At 46.5% G+C, this 21,464-nt stretch overlaps 1 protein-coding gene across 2 annotated transcripts in view; it reads left to right on the forward strand.

The window, feature by feature from the left end:
* Positions 1-21,464, forward strand: part of LOC119951080 (adhesion G protein-coupled receptor A3-like) — a 664,838-nt gene that overhangs the window by 69,835 nt on the left and 573,539 nt on the right. The gene's annotated exons all lie outside the window — the stretch shown is intronic.

Here is a 21,464-nt window from a genome sequence, read left to right on the forward strand (position 1 = left end):
CTAGTCACTTTTTCTTCTAATTCTTTTGGGAGTCTCTGTGCAACTTTTGTTTTTCTTCTTAACACAAAGTCATGTCTTTTCATGAACCGCGTACACCATCCAGGACTTGCAGTAAACTCACGAATGCCCATGTTTCTTGCTTCTCGTAAAGCAAAAAGTCTAATTTTAGATCGAGTTATAATATAACCATTTTCCCGATTTTCGGACACCCACTTTGAGACGTTATCTTCTAATTGCGGCCAATGACATTTCGACCCGCGCTTAGCGTATTTATAGGAAGGACTTTCCATCAATTTCTCTTTCTGTTTTCTCCAGTTGCGGACACAGCTTTCTCCGACACCAAACAGCTTTGCAGCTTTAACGTTGTTGCTGTGTTCCGCTTCGGCAACGACTTGCAGCTTCAATTTGGCAGTATATTTCCTGGCAGATCTTTTCTCCATAGTGGCTAATGGTAGAATGTGTACGACCGTTATGTGTTACGCGTTAGTTAACTGCTTATTACCGTGATTAGAAACCGCAAAACAGCTGGTTGTTTACGGCGGTTGTTAACGGCGTAATTTGGTATCTCATTTGGTGTCTCAAAAAAGTGACTCGCATGATACATGAGGTATAGCATAAAATCATGTTTTGGGGTCTAAAATTTAGGGAAGTTTTACCCTTTATCCTCAAACTGTAACCCCCCCCCCCCCCCCCCCTTTTCTGGATTCCCTGCCATTGGGAGCATTCTTTCTGAATCTACCCTGTCTAATCCTGTTAGCATTTTATAAGTTTCTTTGAGATTCCCTGTCACTCCTCTCAACTCCAATGAATATAATCCTAACCGATTTAGTCTCTCCTCATATGACAGACCCGCGATCCTAGAAATCAGCCTGGCAAACCTTTGTTGCACTCCCTCCATGGCAAGAATATCCTTCCTCAGACAAGAATACTAGGCCTCCAGGTGTGACCTCAACAATGCCCTATAGAATTGCAGTAAAACATCCCTATTCCTATACTCAAATCATCTCGCTGTGAAGACAAACATGCCATTTGCCTTATCTATTGCCTGCTGAACCTGCGTGCTTACTTTTGGCAACTGATGCACGAGGACACCAAGGTCTCGCTGTGTGTCAACCTCTCTCAATTTACACCCATTCAAATGATAATCTACCTTCCTATTTTTGCTACCCAAGTGGATAACCTTACATTTATCCACATTTTTCTGCATCTGCCATGCATTTGCCCATTCACTCAACGTGTCCAAATCTGCTAAAGCATCTCTGCATCCTCCTCACAATTCATCATCACATCCAACTTTGTATCGTCTGCAAATTTGAAAATCCTGGGCGGGATTCTCTCACCCCAGGGCCGGGTGGAGAATTGCCGGGACCGGCACGAATCGAGCCACGCCGCCCTGACGCCAATCCGCCGATTCTCTGGAAAGTAGAGAATCAGCGCCATTGCCGCCGGTCGGAGGCCGCTCTACGGGGCCTCCCCGGCGATTCTTGGTCCGTGATGTGCCGAGCGGCCACTTTAAAAAAAACGAGTCCCGCTGGTGCTGTTCACACCTGCTCTTAGCTGGCGGTACTTTCGGAGTGGATGCTTCTGAGGGCGGCCTGGTGAGGGGGAGGGGGTTCCGACCTGGGTTGGGGGGAGGGGGGCCTCTTCTGGCCCGTAATCGGGGCCTACCAATCGGCGGGCGGGCCACTCGGGTTTCGGGGCCTCTTTTGTTCTGTGCCGGCCCCTGTTGCCCTGTGCCATGTTGCATCGGGGCTGGCGCGGAGAAGGGACACACTGCGCATGCACGGCAATCACGCCGGTCCCACTGCACATGCGTGCATTGGTGCCGGCCCCACTTTGCATGCGTAGGCCCACGGCACCCATCTGATGCCGGGGATTTGCAGCTGGAGCGGCGTGGGTCGCTCCAGTGCCGTGCTGGCCCCTGTAGCGGTCAGAATTGCTGCTCCTGAGGCCATGTTGACACCGTCGAGAAACATTAGGGCATTTACGACAATGTCAACACTTAGCCTCAGGATCAGAGAATCCCGTCCCCGGTCCAAATCATTAATACATATTGTGAACAGTTGGGGTCCTAACACAGATCCCTGTGATGCTCCATTAGTTATTGCCTACCAATCGGAAAAGACCTATTTATTTCAACTTTTTGCATCCTGTCTGCGAACCAGCTTTCTATCCATCTTAATACACGACCCTCAGTCGCATGCACTTTAACTTTACATAATAATCTGCTATGTTAGACCTTGTTGAAAGTCTAAACAAATCACCAGTTCTCCCTAGCCAATTCTGCCAGTTACATCTTCAAAGAATTCCAGTAGATTTGTCAAACATGATTTTCCTTTCATAAATCTATGCTGACTTTGTCTGATGACACCAGTATTTTCCAAATGCTGTTCTACAAAATCCCTGTTAATGGACTCCAGCAACTCCCCTACTACCGAAGTTAGGCTCATTGGTCTATAGTTCCTTGTTTTCTCTCTACTTCCCTTTTTGAATAGCGGGGTTACATTTGTTACCCTCCAATCTGTAGGAACCATTCCAGAGTCCAAAGAATTTTGGGAAACGGCCACCAATAGGTCTACTTTTTCCAGGGCTACTTCCTTAAGTACTCTGGATAAGTACTTACATAAGAAGATTATCAGGTCCTGGAGATTTGTCCAGCTTCAATCCCATTAATTTCCCTCAAACCTTTTCTCTACTAATACTAATTTCCTTTAGCTCCTCACTATAACTTGTGTTTTTCAGAGCTTCTGGTACATATTCATGCTTTCATTTGTGAAGGCAGAAGCAAAGTACAAATTTAGTTCCTCAGCCATTTCATTGTTCCCATTTATGAATTCCCCCATTTCTGACTGTAGAAGCCTCCATTCATTTTTATCAATCTATTTATCTTTTCATACTTATAGAAACTTTTGCAGTCTGCTTTTTATGTTCCTGGCTAGTTTACTTTCATTTTATATTTTTCCCTTCTCAGTCAATCCCTTCGTCTGCCTTTGCTGAACTTTAAACTGTTCCCAATCCTCAGGTCTATTGCTTTTTCTTGCTAACTTGTATGCCTCTTCTTTGAATATAATGCTACCTCTCATTTCCCTTGTAAGCCATGGTTTGGCCAAGGTTCCCTTTCTCTACTCTGGCGCCAAATAGGAATAAACAACTTTTGGAGTTTACCTGTTTGTTCCTTGAATGCCTGCCATTGCCTGTTCACTGTGCTTTCTTTCAATAATGTTTCCCAGTTCATCATAGCCAATTCATGTCTCATATCATCATAGTTACCTGTATTAAGATTCAGGACGCTAGTATTAGAATCAAGTACCTCACTATCCACCATGGTTAAAGAATTCTATCATATTATGGTCACTCATCCCCAAGGATTCTCTCACAACTATGTTGTCAATTAATCCTCCCACTCATTGCACAACACCCAGTCCAAGATGGCGTGTCTCCTTGTTGGTTCCTCAATGTATTAGTCCAGAAAACCATCCCGTCTACATTCCAGAAATTCCTCCACGATTGTGCTGTGACAAATTCAACTCACCCAATATATATTCAGATTAAAGTAATCCATAATCACAGACGTTTCTTTAACACATGCATCTCCTTTAATGCTATTCCCAACATTACCACTACAGTTTGACGGTCTGTATAACCACCCCTATGAATGATTTTTGCCCCATGGTGTTTATTAACTCAAACCATGCAGATTCCACATTGTCTGTGCTGATATCTTTCCTCAATTTTGTATCAAATTTTTCTTTAATCAATAATGCAGCTCCACCACCTTTTCCTAAAACGGAATAGCTCTCAATGTTTATTTTCCAACCTTCATGACCTTGGAGCCATGTCTCCGTAATTCCAACTATATCATACCTCTTTACATCTATCTGCACAACAAATTCATCTATTTTATTTTGAATGCTCCATGCATTCAGGTACAAAATTTTCAGGCATGACCGGTCCCTACAATCTTTCTACAATGTCATTATCTGACTTTGGCCCTTGGTTTCTCTGCCTATCACTTTTCTTTCTCTCCTAGCTGTATTTTTCCCTTGTTCTTGATTCCCCTTTTTCAGAATTCTTACATAGGTTCCCATCCCCCTGCCAGATTAGTTTAAACACTCCCCAGAATCTGTCCTGTTGAATTGTATATATGTGTGGAAATAAGATATCAGGGAACCGGTTCTATAAATGTTAATTGTTGTTGTTGCACTAATGGAGTAAAGGGGGGATTATGTATCTGGGAATATATTACTGCTGATTATGAGTCACGGGATGTGTTGCGACAGCAGAGTTTTTGTGCGAGTGTTAGCAGATCTCCATGTTGACTGTATCTTTAATAAACCTCTCATCGGGTTTTACAAGAGGCACCTCTGCACCTTTTCACGTTGCATCAACAGGTTGTGTCATCCAAATATTTATAGTTTTCACAAACAAAATATTCCAATACCAGTAACAGCAGGAGTTAATTTACTGTAAACCTGAATTCGGGCAAATAAGATCTAAAGGGATTAGATTAAAAAATTCAGGAATAACAGTGGAATTTTATAGTGCACAAATTTAATTTCATGCATAAAACATTGGTACTTCAATAGCTTTACGTTTGATGGGCCAAATGGGCTTTTTGTTGTTATGCTTTCAGCTAACTTTGGATAATCCAAGTATTTACTTTGGTTCTAAATTGAAATTGCTGTGACTAAGTTCCCATCTAGGATTACAGGAGATACATAAAGATGCTGGCCCTTTAGTCTTTTGTGCAGGTGTCAGCTTTTCAAGTACTTCTCATGTTTTGCCTTTCCCCTGTCCTTTGTATGTATTCATTTTAAAGTGAACCTTTTGAAATATTTATCCACGTCCCTTTGTCAGGTTGTTCAAGCTTCAGTTCCTGGAATGCTCTTGACGTAACTTCACCTCAAGGAGAAATGCCCCAAACATTCCCCTTGCCTTTTTGGGTGAAAATCACATGCCCTCTAGTAATTCACTGCCAATGGAAAGATTTTTTTTCTTGTTTACTTCATGGTATACCCATGATAGTTCTGAATACCTCCATCAGATCTTCGCTTGGCCTTCTGTAGTCTGACAATAAAAAATCCCAGTGTCTCGAACCTCTCCCCATTGCTAAACCCTGTCAGACCACTGATATCCTTTTTAAAATAGCATCGCTGGCAGGAAAGCTGAAAAGCTGAATTTAAGGTGCTGAGGAAATACTGCGTTGTTGCTCACAAGCTGGCAAGTTGCTTTAGTTTTGTGTTCAGCCTGTTCAGGTACCTGGTCAGCATGTGTAATTCTGTAACTTGGTACTATTCATTTTCGTGCATAACATCATTGTTTCTTTTGAAGGTTCTTCGTTTCCTGCTGCATTTCCCTCCTTATTTAATGGATTTACTCTGATAGCTACAATGTCAGCAAGCATTCTACCTTCAACAAAGTACCCAGAGGTACACTTAAAGCACTTCCAAGTAAATGAGCTAGTTTATTTTATTAATATTGGGGTTGGTTGGCTCAGTCGGTTGGACAGCTGGGTCATGATGCAGAGCGATGCCAACAAGCGGGTACAATTTTCTGACGTTATTTATGAAGGCCCTGCATTCTCAACCTTGCCCCTTGCCTGAGGAATTGTGACCCCCAGGTTAAATCACCACCAGTCAGCTCTCATAGTGGAGAGCAGCCTATGCTCCTTTGGGACTGTGGCGACAATTACATTACCCAAAATAAGTTCAACAGTATACTTTTGCATTTCGTTATACTGTATTGAAATGAACACCATGGACGGGATTCTCCGACCCCCCGCCGGGTCGGAGAATCGCCGGATGCCGGCCTCAATCCCGCCTCCGCCGTGTCCCGAATTCTCCGCCACCAGAGATTTGGTGGGAGCGGGAATCACGCCGCGCCGGTTGGCGGCACCCCCCCCCCCCCCCCCCCCCCCCGGTGATTCTCCGGCCCGCGATGGGCCGAAGTCCCGCCGCTGTCAAGCCTCGCCGGCGTGGATCAAGCCACCGACCTGACCGGCGGGAGAAGGCGGCGCGGGCGGGCTCCAGGGTCCTGGGGGGGACGCGGGGCTATCTGGCCCCGGGGGGTGCCCCCACGGTGGCCTGGCCCGCGATCAGGGCCCACCGATCGGCGGGCGTGCCTGTGCCGTGGGGGCACTCTTTTCCTTCTGCCTTCGTCATGGTCTTCACCCTGGTGGAGGCAGAAGTGACCCCCTCCCCTGCGCATGCGCGGGCATGACGTCAGCAGCCGCTGACGCTCCGGCGCATGCACGGATTTCTGCCGGCCGGCGAAGTCACTTCGGCCCCGGCTGGCGTGGCGCCAAAGACCATGCATGCCAGCCGGCAGAGCACCAACCACTCCGACCCTAACCCTAGCCCGTCAATGCTAGGGCTTGGCCCCTAAAGGTGCGGAGACTTCCGCACCTTTGGGGCGGCCCGATGCCGGAGTGGTTCACGCCACTCCATCGCGCCGGGACCCCCCGCCCCGCCGGGCCCATATTTTCAGATGATCAGAAGTGACATAACCCCCAGGAGTCCCACGGGGATGACCTGATTGATGTCCCCATTATAATGATATGCATAAGCAATTCTGTATGTTAATATGTTAGACCTCCAACCAGCAAGTGGCAGTAGAACTACGGCATGTGATACTGCAACCTCGAGGAGTCTGAGTGTTGAGTCGCAGTGGATAGTCATGTTTAGTGTTAGCTCTCATACTCTAATTGTTCACAATTTTTGGTTCCTTAGTAGTATGAGTATTGTTTTCTACCCACGTTATTGTAATTTAATAAATCTTAACTAGTCACAAACTAGATGTTCTTTGGTGCACTGACTCAATCATTGCAAAGCATGAGAACATAACACCCACTGGCCTCGTGGAATATGAGCTCCCCCCGCCTCGGGGCGGAGGCCCAACAACGGGGCTCTTTAAATCCCCACGATAAAAGCCAGCCCAGAAGGGAGCCAGCATCTTCGGGTGGTTGCGGCTAGGACTAGGGGATGTTATTTGCCATTATATTTCCTTACAGTGATTAGGAAATAAACTGCGTTAACTTACCTTTTCGGGTCTCCTCATTGATTACAATAAGAAGATATATAGATGGCTGAAATTATACTCTGAATATTGAATATGCTTGTACATAATGGTTTTTCTGTTGTTTTTTACAGAGGCAGTACTTTCAGTGGATTAGTGCTTCAATTTAAAATAGCAGAGCAGATTCTCATATACAAAATTTAAACCATTTATATGCTAAAAGTCGTCAAACCCAATTTCTAGCCAAATGTTTCATTATTAACAAATGCATCAAAAGAGAGTGAACACTTACGACGATGATGATAATGGGAGCAAAAATGTGCTCTATTGGAGACCTTATATAATAATAATAACCTTTTATTGTCACAAGTATGAAGTTACTGTGAAAAGCCCCTAGTTGCCACATTCCAGCACCTGTTCGGGAAAGCTGGTCCGGGAATTGAATCACGTAGATATTAATATTATTAGAAGAGCAAAGTGCATCAATATCAGCCATTGTCTTTCTGCGGCGCACTTTCCAAGTGCTGTGTTACTTGCAGAACAGCAGAACAGATTTTAGGTAAAAACCATTGCAACATCAGGACCAGGTGGGTGGCATTATTATGGGCAGATGGTACATATGTCACCTTGATCTTTAAAAAACCACAGAGTTTTTAAACAGTTGAGTTTTTATAAATTGCAGGATTTTTGGTGTCAAACAGAAGCTGAATTCTGTCTCTATTTGGCTTCCATTTGCTACGATAAATATATTAGACAATGATGGAGTTCTTTTGACACAAAGGCTGTTTATAATCTAAGAACTATTCAATTAAGTGCTGATTTGTAGACCCCTGCCAGTACTTTGCTACCCCCTTATAAGTATTTGCTCTGCTTTGGGCAACTAAAACAATGTATAATGGGCAAAATTCTCCGACCCCCACGACGGGTGGGAGAATAGCGGGAGGGCCTTCCCGACATTTTTGCCACCCTCCCGCTATTCTCCCCCCCCCCCCCCCGCCGAAGTCCCGACCCGAATCGCTGCCGCCGTTTTTTTACGGCCGGCAGCGATTCTCAGCTGTTAGATGGGCCGAAGACCCAGCCCTTTCCGCCGTTTTTACGAACGGCAAACACACCTGGTCTTGCCGTTCGTAAACACGGCGTCACAAACTCGCTTTTTATAACCATGGCACCGATTGGCACGGCCGTGCCAAGGGTGCCATGGGCCCGCGATCGGTGGGCACCAATCGCGGGCAGCGGGCCCGATGCCCGCGCACTACTTGTCCTTCCGCCGCCCCGCAGTATCCATTCGCGGGGCGGCTGAGGGGCAACCCGGCCCGCGCATGCGCGGGTTTCGCGCAAAAACGCGATGACGTCACCCGCGCATGCGCGGGTTGGAGTCTTCCAAACTGCGCATGCGCGGCTGACGTCATATGACGCGTCAGCCGGCGCTAACTCCGGCAAGCGGGCTTAACGATTTTCGTTAAGCCCGTCTTGCCGGAGCCTACGGCGTCGGGCTGCTAGCCCCGACCGGGGACCAGAATCGGTCCCCCGTCGGGAAGGGGCGCGCTGCCGTAAAACCCGCCCGGGTTTTACGGCAGCTTTACGATTTCTCCCGTTTTGGGAGAATCTCGCCCATAATTTATCCCCTTGTGAATATGGAGGTCCATGCCTTGAATATGAATGGAACAATTATACTAAACAATTTTAAATTTTGTAATGTTGGCTGGCATTATTTCCTTTGCATGGCACAGAAGAATTGTTGTTTTGGAAAGTTAGTCCCCATGGGAATGTCAGAAAATGTACAATAACAGTAAAATCCAGAAATGGCAACAAATGATGCGGGGCTAAAACGAGGGGGAAAAAGTACAGAATGCTTTTCAGAGCTCAGTTTAATTTCATCTGCTGTGCTCTGATGCAAATAGGAAAGTGATATTGCGATACACGTCTTTGCTACCTTTATCATTGTAACTGGAATACTGCTGATCAATATCTTGAAAACAACATCAGCGCTTCTGCATCAAAATAACACTTCATCATTCTGTGTGCTTGATTTGATCACAGTTCACAGAAATGATATTCCGAATGTATGAAAATCAAGCAGGATAATTCACATATCTTGGTCATTAGCTCCAGCCAAGTAATGGTCCACATTAATTCTCAGCAGTGCAGGAATTATGCGCCTGTCAAGTAGACATGTCACCAGTGAGGGAGGAAATCTATCCTGCATTTACGGGTAGATTATTGAAATACGATTGGATTTTGAGCAGAAATACAATTTGTTCAAAATATTCACGTTTTCAAAAACTATTAAGGGATTTAAAAGAAAGGTCCTGCAACTGGTTAGGTAGAAATGTTTCACTTGTGAATGCCTGAGCACTTCTGTGTTTTCAAAGATCCTGCGCAACTAGAACACTTGCCTTTAATCCAAGGATTTTTTTTTGTTCAATTCCCTATTATGGCAGAAATCCTGATGTATTACACTTTACATTAACAATGACAAAATATATTTTTTGTTGAAATTCATTGTCATTAATGTTTTTCCAATAAATATTTTTATTAAATTTTATACTGTACAGGGGATGATTGAAACGGTTATTATTTACAATTTACATGATTTTCCTTTTTATGTACTCCCTCTCTCCACCCCCCTATTCCCCACTCCCCTTTTCTGTTCTTCGCGCTCTGTAGTAGGCCCTTTCTTACGCCGCAGATGTTATAATCTAGCGTTCATCTTGTTTTGTTCCTATAACTTTGTGGGGACCCTTTGGCCCCCTCTTCAGTCCTTCCTGGTACCCTCCTGGTGTTTTCTTGGGCTCCTCCTTTGCTGCCCCCCCCCTCCCCGCCCCCCTGTTCCTGTCTGCATTGTGTGGGCCTTTCTGTTCCTATTGGTACCCCGCACACCCCCCTCTCCCGCCATCCATATTGGCTTTAAACAGGTCTTGGAACAGGCTGATGAATTGAACAAGAACAAAGAACAAAGAAAATTACAGCACAGGAACAGGCCCTTCGGCCTTCCCAGCCAGATCCTTTATCTAAACCTGTTGCCTATTTTCCAAGGATCTACTTCCCTCTGTTCCCCGCCTGTTCATAAATCTGTCAAGATGCATCTTAAATGATGCTATCGTGCCCGCCTCTACCACTTCCGCTGGCAAAGCATTCCAGGCACCCACCACACTCTGCGTAAACAACTTTCCACGCACATCTCCCTTAAACTTTCCCCCTCTCACCTTGAAATCATGACCCCTGTAATTGACACCCCCACTCTTGGAAAAAGCTTGTTGCTATCCACCCTGTCCATACCTCTCATAATTTTGTAGACCTCACGCTCTCACGCTTCGGGGTATCAGACCAGCCAGAACTTCAGATGGGGAAGAGGGCTGATGCCCTGGCTTTTGCTTCCTGAATCGCCCGCCGGAGAATCCTGCTCGGCCGGCGATCAGCAGCACCACTCACAGCTGCAGATTGGCTGGCAGACCTGGCGGAATTTCTCTATCTGGAGAAGATCAAGTCCACCCGGGGGTCAGACAAAAGCGTAAACGTTTTTTTAACGAGAACTGCAGGGGTTGCTATTTTCTAATAATGTTCATTTGTAAAGGCTATCTTTGTACGTCTGTTCCTTTTGGCTGCAGCGCTGCGTTCCGAATTTGCCCCGGTACCGCTGCCAGCGAAAAGGGTGAATTTGGAGCTTAGTCAAAACTCCATTCACTGCAGCGGGAAAGGAGAATCCCACTAGTGTCAACGAACGGACAATCTCTGGCCTTCCAGCCATGTGTTTCTCGGCAGTGGGAAGCGGCACACCATACGCTGGCAGCGGGAATCTGTTCCCGCCGCTGTCAAAGGGAATTCCCACTGAAGCCAACCCACGCTGCCCCATGTGTGCGCTGCCGGCAAGATCAGGGAATCCCTCCGCCAGGGAACAGATAGAGAATTCCGGCCATACCTTTTTGTTTTCACTCAGCACGTTTGTACAGCTCGCTCTCGTTCCCCTGAAATGATCACTCCTTTTCCAGCCCTTTTCCGTCCGCACTTCTTACCTCTTACACCATCACCCCGCCACCTCCTCACTCCCACTTTCATCCCACTGTGCACGATTGGCAACTGGCTCAGCCAAAACAAAACTAGGAATCAGTTTCAACCTCTGCTTCAAACTGCAGGCAGCATTGCTACATCTCAGATTAAACAAGATGTGGGGGCTACATGTGAGGTTTAGTTTTTATGATCTGAAACAGCACAGCAATAAGGAACTGTCATTTATTTTGTTACTGAAACTAACCGCAATATTTCAAGATTTCTGACGTAAAATTTGGTTTCATTTTCTGTGCAAAGAACAGACTCTGTCATCATTGGGAAAAATTTGAATATATTGACCTAAAAATTTATTCAAGGCAGGGTCAAGTCTTGGCTTCTGCACTGTAGTTTCAGAAAATCAAACTTGTTAAGAATTCTGTAAATTTAATTCTGACCGGCTAAACTTAGTAAAATCAAATTTGAATGGTTCCTCCCAGTTGATGGCAGATATTATAGCTGGATTAACAATGTGAATTCTTGGTTTAAGATAGCGTTATCATTATTCCTTTTCACTGAATCTTTCTGTTTAACATTGTTCCCAAGTTGTCACAAGAACAAAATGTTATTTTCAGTAACATTGCCAATGGCCAAATCTAATATGAATACATTTTTGCACTAAGCAGCTTTCTCTTCCAGTGTGCTCTCTTTCTGAACAATTCTTTTTGGGAATAAAAACAGGAAAATTCTGGAGAAGTTCAGCGGCTGGAATTTTGCAGCTGTTCTTGCCCACAGAATCTTCCGGGTCCCCCGACGGCAAACCCCTGCCACGGATTTCCCAGCGGTGGTGGGTGCATAGAATAGGAAACCCTATAGAGTGGCGCGGTCAGAAGATCCTATTACCGGCTAATGTCAGGCCAGTTCTGCCGTTGTTAAGCCGATGGGGAGGTGCATGGAAAATCGTGCTCAGTGTGTCTGGCAGCATCCGTGGAGAGAAAAGCAGAGTTAATGTGTTGAGTCCAATGTGACTCTCCTGATCTGGAGAGATGTAGAAATATAATGGGGTTTATGCTGTTGAAAATGATGGGTGGAGCAAAATAATAGACTGGAGCCAGCAAATGACAAATACGTCTTGGAACAGAAGAAAAAAGGAATGGCAATGATAGCATGAAAGACTAAAGCTTTAGTCCAGAATAGGTGTTAATAGCAGATTAAAGGTCAGTACGGTTTGTAACCAAAATAGGAAAAAGTGGCAATGACAGAAAAATTATCAGCAACGCCTGAAGGCAAAAACATGAGAACAAGATATTTTGAGGATAGAGTAGTACATTGAAGTTGTTGACCTCAATGTCGAGATCAGAAGACTGCAAAATGCCTAATTAGAAGATGAGATGCAGTTGCTTGAGCTTGCATTGGGCTTCACCCAGACCATTGTAGCAAGCTAAGGACGGAAATGTGAGCAAGGTGGAGAATTGACATGGCAAGCAGCAGGAAGGTTATCCAGTCTGTATCTGGTCTTTCCTTTGTAGAGGACTTCACATTGTGAGCAGTAATTCTTATTTTGAATTTATCAATTGACAATTTTGCACAATTTGCTTCAAGTCTGCAGCATGAATTCAATCTGAAATGCAACACTGATCTTTTAGGTGTTCTGTTCTTGAGAAGGTGAACATGTTTGTGTCACTCATCAAAATTATCCTTTGCTGGCTAAGAATTGTTTAAATTGACAGGCATTTTAATTTAAATTGAGTAATCAATGATTTAGGGCGCGATTTAATGGCCGTATTGGGCCCAGTAAGGATCCATGCAGACCGGTTCGATCGCGGGAGAGGTCCAAATGGGGAACCGTGCCAGGCACTGAGCGGTTTGCGATCTAAGAGACTCACTCCATTTGGCGAGATCTGGATCCTGCCCAGAGGCGAAGCGAGTTGAGGAAAATTAAAGGCCATTTCCATCTCACTAGCGAGATGGAAGTCTAAGCTAACAGCCTCCCTTGATCTAATCTTGTGAGGTCATGCGGGTGCCAACGAGTACTGGTTGACACAACATGGACTAGGTGTTTCAGCACCTTGGAGGTCTCCCAGATCATTGAAGACCCACTGAGTGATCAGGAACAGGGCAGGGTGGCACACTGGCTATCCCTTTAGCACTGAGGCACAATGGCACTGCCAGGCTGACACCCTGGCACTGCCACCCCTGGCACTGTCAAGGTGCCTGGGTGGTACCTTGGCTGGCAGGGGCACAGCCAGGGTGACAGTGCCATGGTGCCCAGCTGCCAAGGTGGCACTGACAATGGAGGGGACCTGAGATGGGCCCTGCCCATGAAAGGGGGATGATTGAAGGGGGGGGGGCAGATGGGTGGGAGGGGGTATGAAGGACGGGGTATGAAGGGGCCACCAGAAGGTTGCGGTGAAAGCTGGGGGTCCTGATTGGAGGGAGGCCTGAAAGGGGGCATGGGAAGGCTCTAAGTTGGGGGAGAGAGGGCTCAGCGACCCCATAGTGGCGTGTTCTCACCTGAGGGTTTGTGTGGTAATACCCTTGTGTGTGGGGGGTAACATTACCCATGGGTGCAGGGTGTCGGGGGAACATCAAGCTCACTTCGAGATTGGGGCACCCTTTCAAAATGGTGATCCAATCTCTGAGCAGCCGGCGAGTTCAGCGCCCCAGTGATGAAAATAACTTTGAATGTGGGATCGCCTGAAGAGGAATTCCCCAGGGCCCAAAAAAGTGATTAAGTGTGGTTAGATAGTGGTGGGAAACTCGCTGAAAGAGCCAGGAGAAACTCTCTGCCAAAACCACCTGAAATGACACTTAGAAAGATTTCCATTAAATTCCAGCCTCTATTTCATTTTTTTAGTCTTCTCACCAGATTATAAATATATTCAGTGATGAAAGTGACACACTGGTGCAAAACCTCAATGAAAGATGTGTGAATGGAAGGGAATGTTCAATAAATGCAAGAGCTCCAAATAAATGCAGTTTGTGTAACTAGGTTGCCACGACAGAAAGAAGGGTTGTAAAACAGTATTTTGCATGTGCCCTGATTGTGGTTTTATATCAGGTTGATATCCACCACCCAATTCATGCCTGAATGAAAAACCCCTGTTGCTTAATACAACACCTTCCATTATGCCCAACCAATGCAGACTGACAAAGAATATAAGCCAATACAATCCAGATTGGAACTCAGTGATCAAACTGTCCAGTGCTCTGGACATCAATATTGTGTCCAGTCCTGGCCACTGAGAAACAAGGGAAGCACTCAATGCAAGGAGAAACCACAATATTGAGTTCTAGGGCGGGATTCTCCGAGCTCCGTGCCAGGCCGGTGAATCGCTGTAACCGCACCACGCCGCCCTGACGCCGACACACGATTCTCCGAGGAGCGGAGAATCAGCGCCATTTGCACCAGGCGCGGGCCTCTGTCTGCGGCCGTCGATTCTCCGGCCTTGATGGGCCAAGCGACCGCGCAGCACAGTCCCGCCGGCGCCATCCACACCTGCTCGCAGCCAGCGGGAACTCTGCGCGCAGGGTTGGGGGGGGTGGCATGTGGGGGTGGGGATGCGGGACTCCTTCACCGGGGGGGCCTCCGATGGGGTCTGGCCCGCGATCGGGGCCCACCGATCGGTGGGCCGGCCTCTCCAGCACGGCCTATTTTGTTACACGGCCGGCCCCTGAACCCCCGCGCCATGTTGCATCGGGGCCGGTGCGTTGAGGAAGACCCCCGCGCATGCGCGGGTTCGCCGTGCTGGCCCCCGTGCCATCCACGATGGCGTGGACACTCTGTTCGGAGAATTCCACCCTAAGTGACTGAATTGTGGGAAAAGACAGATATTTGAGCTTTTCAGATTGGAAAAGAGGAGTCTGACCAGGTAAGTAGTGGAAATAGGAGAAAGGATGAAGGTTGAAACTCGTAAAAAGTGAATTCAGACCAACCTCAGGAGGTTCTCCATGTAGAGAGTGATTGACAGGTAGAATGTGCAGTGAAGGAGACATAAGCTGGAGTCCTGTAGGAAACAATTAAATGCAACATGAGGAGGAGTCATAGAATCATAGAATTTACAGTGCAGAAGGAGGCCTTCGGCCCATCGAGTCTGCGCCCTCCCTTGGAAAGAGCACCCTACTTAAGCCTACACCTCCATCCTATCCCCGTAACTCAGTAACCCCACCTAACCATTTGGACACGAAGGGCAATTTATCATGGCCAATCCACCTAACCTGCACTACTTTGGACAGTGGGAGGAAACCGAAGCACCCGGAGGAAACCCAGGCAGACATGGGGAGAAAGTGCAAACTCCACACAGACAGTGACCTGAGGCCGGAATTGAACCTGGGACCCTGGAGCTGTGAGGCAATAGTGCTAACCACTATGCCACCTCAGTAGTGCAGGATTGTTCTTGCTAGAATTATTACGGTGGTCTGAATTGGCTCCTAGTCCACAATTATTTTGTGATCATAGATGTGACAGGGGGAATCTTAGATGTGATTTCAAGTTACAAATAGAGGTTGACAGTTGCAAGTTGAATCATCACATCCACAGCACTGCTGAATTAGTTATTTCATTGATGGGGCAGTAGACATCCAACTTTTTTGCTACCGCCAACAAGATTGCACTTAGGTAAAGCAGTGCCTACTTCTTATTTCTTGTTACTTTCTAATTACTGTTAATTTATTTTCCCTCAATTATTTTGCTATACTTTTGGTGAATTCCTACCTGGAGACTTTTTTTTGTTTCTCCAAAATGGAGACAGACGGTGCAAAACGGGATCAGGGACTACCGATTCTGGCCCCCACACGGCGCTGGAGTGGTTCATGCCGCTCCAGCCTCCCTTCCTGGCGCCAACTGGGCTCCGCGGCAACCTGCGCATGTGCAATGGCGCCGGGCCAACCCGCGAATACGCGGGGGACTTCTTCAACGCTCTGGCCCTGACCCAACATGGGGCGCGATTCTCCGCAAATCCGGCGTGGCGTGAATGCTGGCGTGAAACTGGCGGCGTTTCATGCCAGCCTCGGAGCTCTGTCCCGGGAACCGATTCTCCCCCCCGGGCAGGGCTAGTATCGGGGCCCGGGGAATCATGGCGACGCGGAGTTAGCGAACGTCGCTAACTCCGCCCGCCAAGAGTCACGGCGGCTGACACGCAGGATGACGTCAGCCGCGCATGCGCGTGTTGGATAGCTCCAACCCGTGCAAGCGCGGATGACATCATCACGCAGACACGTCAAACCCGCGCATGCGCGGGCCGTCATGCCCCTCAGCCGCCCCGCGGACTGATCCTGCGGGGCGGCGGAAGAACAAATAGTGCGCGGGTATCGGATCCGCTGCCCGCGATTGGTACCCACCGATCACAGGCCCATGCCACCCTTGGCACGGCCGTGGTGCGGCCGTGCCAATCGGTGCAATGGTTGTCCGGACAGGCACTTTGCGGCCGTTTTCATGAACACTGAAAGCAGGTGTGATCGCGGCCGTGAAAACGGCCGTAAACTCCGCGGTATTCGGCCCATCGGCCTGCGGAGAATCGCTGTTCGCCGTAAAAAACGGCGAGCAGCGATTCGTGTCGGGGGGCGGCCGGAGGGGGGGAGAATAGCGGGAGGCCGTGAAAATTGTTAGGAAGGCCCTCCCGCTATTCTCAGACCCGTCGTGGGCAGCGGAGAAGTGGGGGTTCAGGGGCCGGCCACGTAATAAAATAGGCCGGGCTGGAGAAGCCGGCCCGCCAATCGGTGAGTCCCGATCGCGGACCAGACCCCATCGAAGGCCCCCCCCCGGTGAAGGAGCGCCTCTCCACCACCCCCCTCCCCCCCACAGGCCGCCCCCCCGACCCTTTCTGCAGAGTTCCCGCCGGCAGCGACCAGGTGTGGATGGCGCCGGCGGGACTCTGCTTTTATCGCGCGGCCGCTCGGCTCATTTGGGCCGGAGAATCGGCGGCCCGGCCTCGTATAGCGGCCCGCGACTAGCACTGCGCCAAACGCGCCGGCGCAAATGGCGCCGATTCTCCACACCTCGTAGAATCGCACGTCGGGTCGGTGTGGCGCGGTTTCGCCGATTCTCCGGCCCATTGCGGGGCTGGGAGAATTGTGCCCAGGGTGTAAGCACACGGCAAGGTCAACATTTGTTGCCCATCCCTAATTGCCCTGGAAAAGGCTGTGGTGAGCTGCACTCTTGACCCGCAGCACAATGTGGTGTTGGTAACCCCAAATCGTGGGTTAGAAAGAGAATTCCAGGTTTTTTATCCAGCGGCAGTGAAGTAAGGGCGATATAGTTCTAAGTCGGGATGGTGCGTGGCTTGGAGGGGAACTTCCAGGTGGTGCAGTTCCCAAGTGTCTGTTCCCTTGGTAAATTCGGTGGTAGAGATCACAGATTTGGGACGTGTTGCCAAAGGAGTCTTGGCAAATGGCTTCAGTGTACCTTGCAAAATGGTTCACACAGCATCCTCTGTGCATCTATGATCTCAATTTTTTTTTACATTATTATTTTTATTCGCATTCTACGATCTCAAAATAATTATGGATCAGCAATGCCATTCAGCTGATTTAAGAATATTAATCCAGAATAATCCTTCACTCCTGGTGCATGGTGATGGTAGACAAGTGTTTAAAAATGTTTGGTGTTCCTGTTCCTGTGTCACACACACACATACCTGTATAAGATCACCGGGGAACTCTAAAAAATTTTGCGGGCTCAATACATAGTCGCTAGCTTATTTTCATTATGATGATCGCTGCTGATGGATTAAAGGTGCTACCACTAACATCTTTCATTATCTTGCTTTTCTGTTTGAAAATAGACTGTACAGAAACAGGACTGTGTCAAGACAATTATGTTAGCACCCGCAGAGCAGTTTATGTTACTGGTTTCTTATTAACTATTAGGAACGGGAAATTACTCCATTTGAATGATTTTCTGAGAAATGGACTCAGCACCACACTGCATTGCCAAGCCATAACATTTCTTTTGAGCTGGAAAATAAAATGAGTCTGACAGAAATCTGCTGTGTAAACACAAGAAGAGAGGCTCGAAGAAAAAAATGTTTCAGGCATCTGCCCTGCACTTGCAGTTAAATCCGTTCTCACAACTCACTGACTACCTTTATCTTTGTCCTGCCTTGTCACAAAGGATGCAAACATTAGCTTATTGAGCCAATGGATCATTCTCTGCCCTGTACTATACGCCACTGTTCAACAAATTGAATCAGGTTAGAAGTGCTCCATCATTTATTTTCCCTTCTTGACCTATCAGTTCCCTGAGTGTTGGTGGGCCGTTTCACCGTGGAGGGCATCATAAACAAACTTGATTCTCTTTACGTAAGTGCACTTCCCAACAGCAGTCATTGGGCAATGACAATACTTTCCCAAACCCAAAAGGCACTGAGACCAATCATATCACCTCCTACTGTCATCGACTGAGACAGAGACTGAACACTGACCGTAATAATCAATGAAAAGCCCTAGAGCCCTCTCATCAACGCGCTTAAATAATGCCAACAGATTTCCTGTAATTAAATGCTGTACATTTTCCAGTGAAATCCACCCTATAAAGACAATATTGCATAAACAGTCTGTGCAATAGAAAACCTGCACAATTTAGAAATGGAGCCTCCTTCATTGTGCTGCCAGTTTATTTTAAGCATTACCTTGAAAATAAAGGAAAAGATATTTTCTCTTAATATAATGAATAAATATTCTCATTTTATGTAAGCTTTTCATTTCTTATTTCCTGTTACTTCAGAAAGTTTGTCTGTCAAGCATTGGTTTGTTCTCTGTGAAAATCCAGTTAACTAAAATGCATTTTCTGTATGCGTTCCATTCTAAATATTGAGCTAGATTACATAATACAATTAATCTTGGAATAAATTACAGAAATTGTCGATTGTGCTGTATATTCCATTTAGTGTAGAATTGCTGCTGTATTTTTTCCATGTTGGATGGTGAAATGCTAACATTTGTCTCCGACTAGATCACAGGGGGCTATATATTTTTCCCTGTGTGTCATACTTAAACATATAACTGCTTTCAACAAAGAAACATTGAAAATAGAAGCAAGAGGAGGTCATTTGGCCCTTCGCGTCTTCTCTGCCTTCATTATGAACATGGCTGATCATCAAATTCAACACCCTGATCCCACCTTCCTCCCCATATTCCTTGATCCCTTTAGCTCCAAGAGCTATATCTAATTCCTTCTCGAAATTACACAACATTTTAGCCTCAACTACTTTCTGTGATAACGAATTCCACCGATTCACCACTCCCTGGGTAAAGAAATGTCTCCTAACCTCAGTCCGAGAAGGTTTACCCCTTATCCTCAAAATATGGCCCCCTACTTATGGACTCCCCCACCATTGGGAATATTCTTTCTGAATCTACCCTATTTAATCCTGTTAGAATTTTATAAGTTTCTATGAGATTCCCTGTCATTCTTCTAAACTCCAATGAATGCAATCCTAACTGACAGTCTCTCCTCATATGACAGTCCCGCCACCCCAGGAATCAGTCTAGTAAACCTTGTTGCACTCCCCCCATAGCAAGAACATCCTTCCTCAAATAAGGACCAAAACTGCACACAGTACTTCAGGTATGGTCTCGCCAATGTCCTATACAATTGAAGTAAAACATATTTAGTCAAGCTACCTGACTCAAAACTCTGGATACTTAGAGCAATGTACATAACGTAGTGGAGAGTCACAACTTCCTTATTTCCATGGTGCAAATACCTTTAAAAAAATATATGGACAGTGCTCAATTAATTTGGGTACACAGGTGCCAATTGGATTTAAAATGGCATCCTCACTGCCTGCTCACTTGTGGGGCAAGCCACGTGGCTGCGGTATTGGTGAGGACATTTGCACACATGCAACAAATGGCTGCTGGAAGCATGTAGAGCAAGGAGATCACAATGTCAACCAGTGTGCAATATGAATTGTGTCATTTCAGCGCTGAACACTCTGGTTAATACTCCCTCTCTTAGTCTTATACAACTGTATAAGTTGTATAAGTTGTAAGAAGTGTTTTAATCATGACCTCACAGTGAAGGTGGTGGAAATGGTGGAGGAGGATACTTGTAAGTGGTGCTCAGTGGAATGGAAGATTAGGACAAGGATAATTGTGCTATGGTTCTTGGAGGAAGGAAAGGGACAGAGTGAAATGATGCAAATGGAATGGACATGATTAAAGGACCTGCCAATCACAAACTTTGCATTAACCCGAACCCTAACCACTAACACTGCATTAACCCTAACCACTAACTCTGCATTAATCTTAACTCTAACCTCTAACTCTGCATTAACCCTAACCACTAACTCTGCATTAACCTTAACTCTAACCTCTAACTCTGCATTAACCCTAACCACTAACTCTGCATTAACCCTAACTCTAACCACTAATTGCATTAACCCTAACCGTAACCACTAACTCTGCATTAACCCTAACTCTGACCACTAATTGCATTAACCCTAACCACCCAAACCTTCCTTTCCATTCCTCAATTTCTCTGTGTTGTTTCTGGAGATAGGCTATGGTGACCAATATCCACCGCAAGGCTACTTGTATCAATGTTAAATTGATACATTTTTATATTTTACCAATATCCACTACACTTGCCACCTCACTTCCTGCAAGGACTCTATTCCATTCTGCCACTTTCTCTTTTTTTAACAATGATGTTATCCCAATCAATTTGTTGATAGCAGTGTCCAATGGTGAGAACTTGTTTGCGAGGACTTAACCCTGTAATGGGCCTAGGCTAGCGAGTGGAGCGCCTGAGTGCCACCCGTCCATCTCAGTGGGCTGCAAGATTGAAGTTAGGCTTGTTCACTAATTGTGAACCTTGAATAAGATTGAATATATTTGATAAACGGCGAATATTTAGCAACAAGTTATAGAAAATGCATAATCATTTATATATTAATAGAACTGTCTTCAACTTCAAGTGATAAAAAGAAAATAAATATTTATGCTTGATTGGACACAGAGGGAGTGCACGGCTTTCACAGTCAACATTGTGTGCAATCAGCACGCACATCGCCCCCATGTATCGCGTGTATCACTTCAGTCATACCGGGAGTAAAAACCTACATGGATGGAAACCAGCGGAATGTGGCAACTCTGCGTGTGGGCAACAGTCAACAAAATGTCTTGTAAGCCCCACTCAGAACCCTGATGGGCCAGATGTGGCCCCTGGACCATGTTTCCAAGTCAGGATGGCACGTGATTTGGAGAAGGGCTGAGAAGGTAGTGATGTTCTCATTGTCCTGCACTCATTCTCCTCCTAGATGGTAGAGGTCAAGGGTTTAGATGAAGGTGTTGGCGCCCTGCAGTGAGTTGCTGCAGTGTATCTTATAGATTGAACACCGCAACCCTGTTGTACCAGTGGTGGTGGGAGTGAATGTTCAAGGCTTCAAGGCTGATGAATTCTTCTCAAGTGTACTCACTGTTATTTGCAGGGCAAATGGCTGTGCAGCATGGTACCACAGATG

This window comes from Scyliorhinus canicula, chromosome 16 (assembly GCF_902713615.1).
Source record: "Scyliorhinus canicula chromosome 16, sScyCan1.1, whole genome shotgun sequence".
Taxonomy (NCBI): Eukaryota; Metazoa; Chordata; class Chondrichthyes; order Carcharhiniformes; family Scyliorhinidae; genus Scyliorhinus; species Scyliorhinus canicula.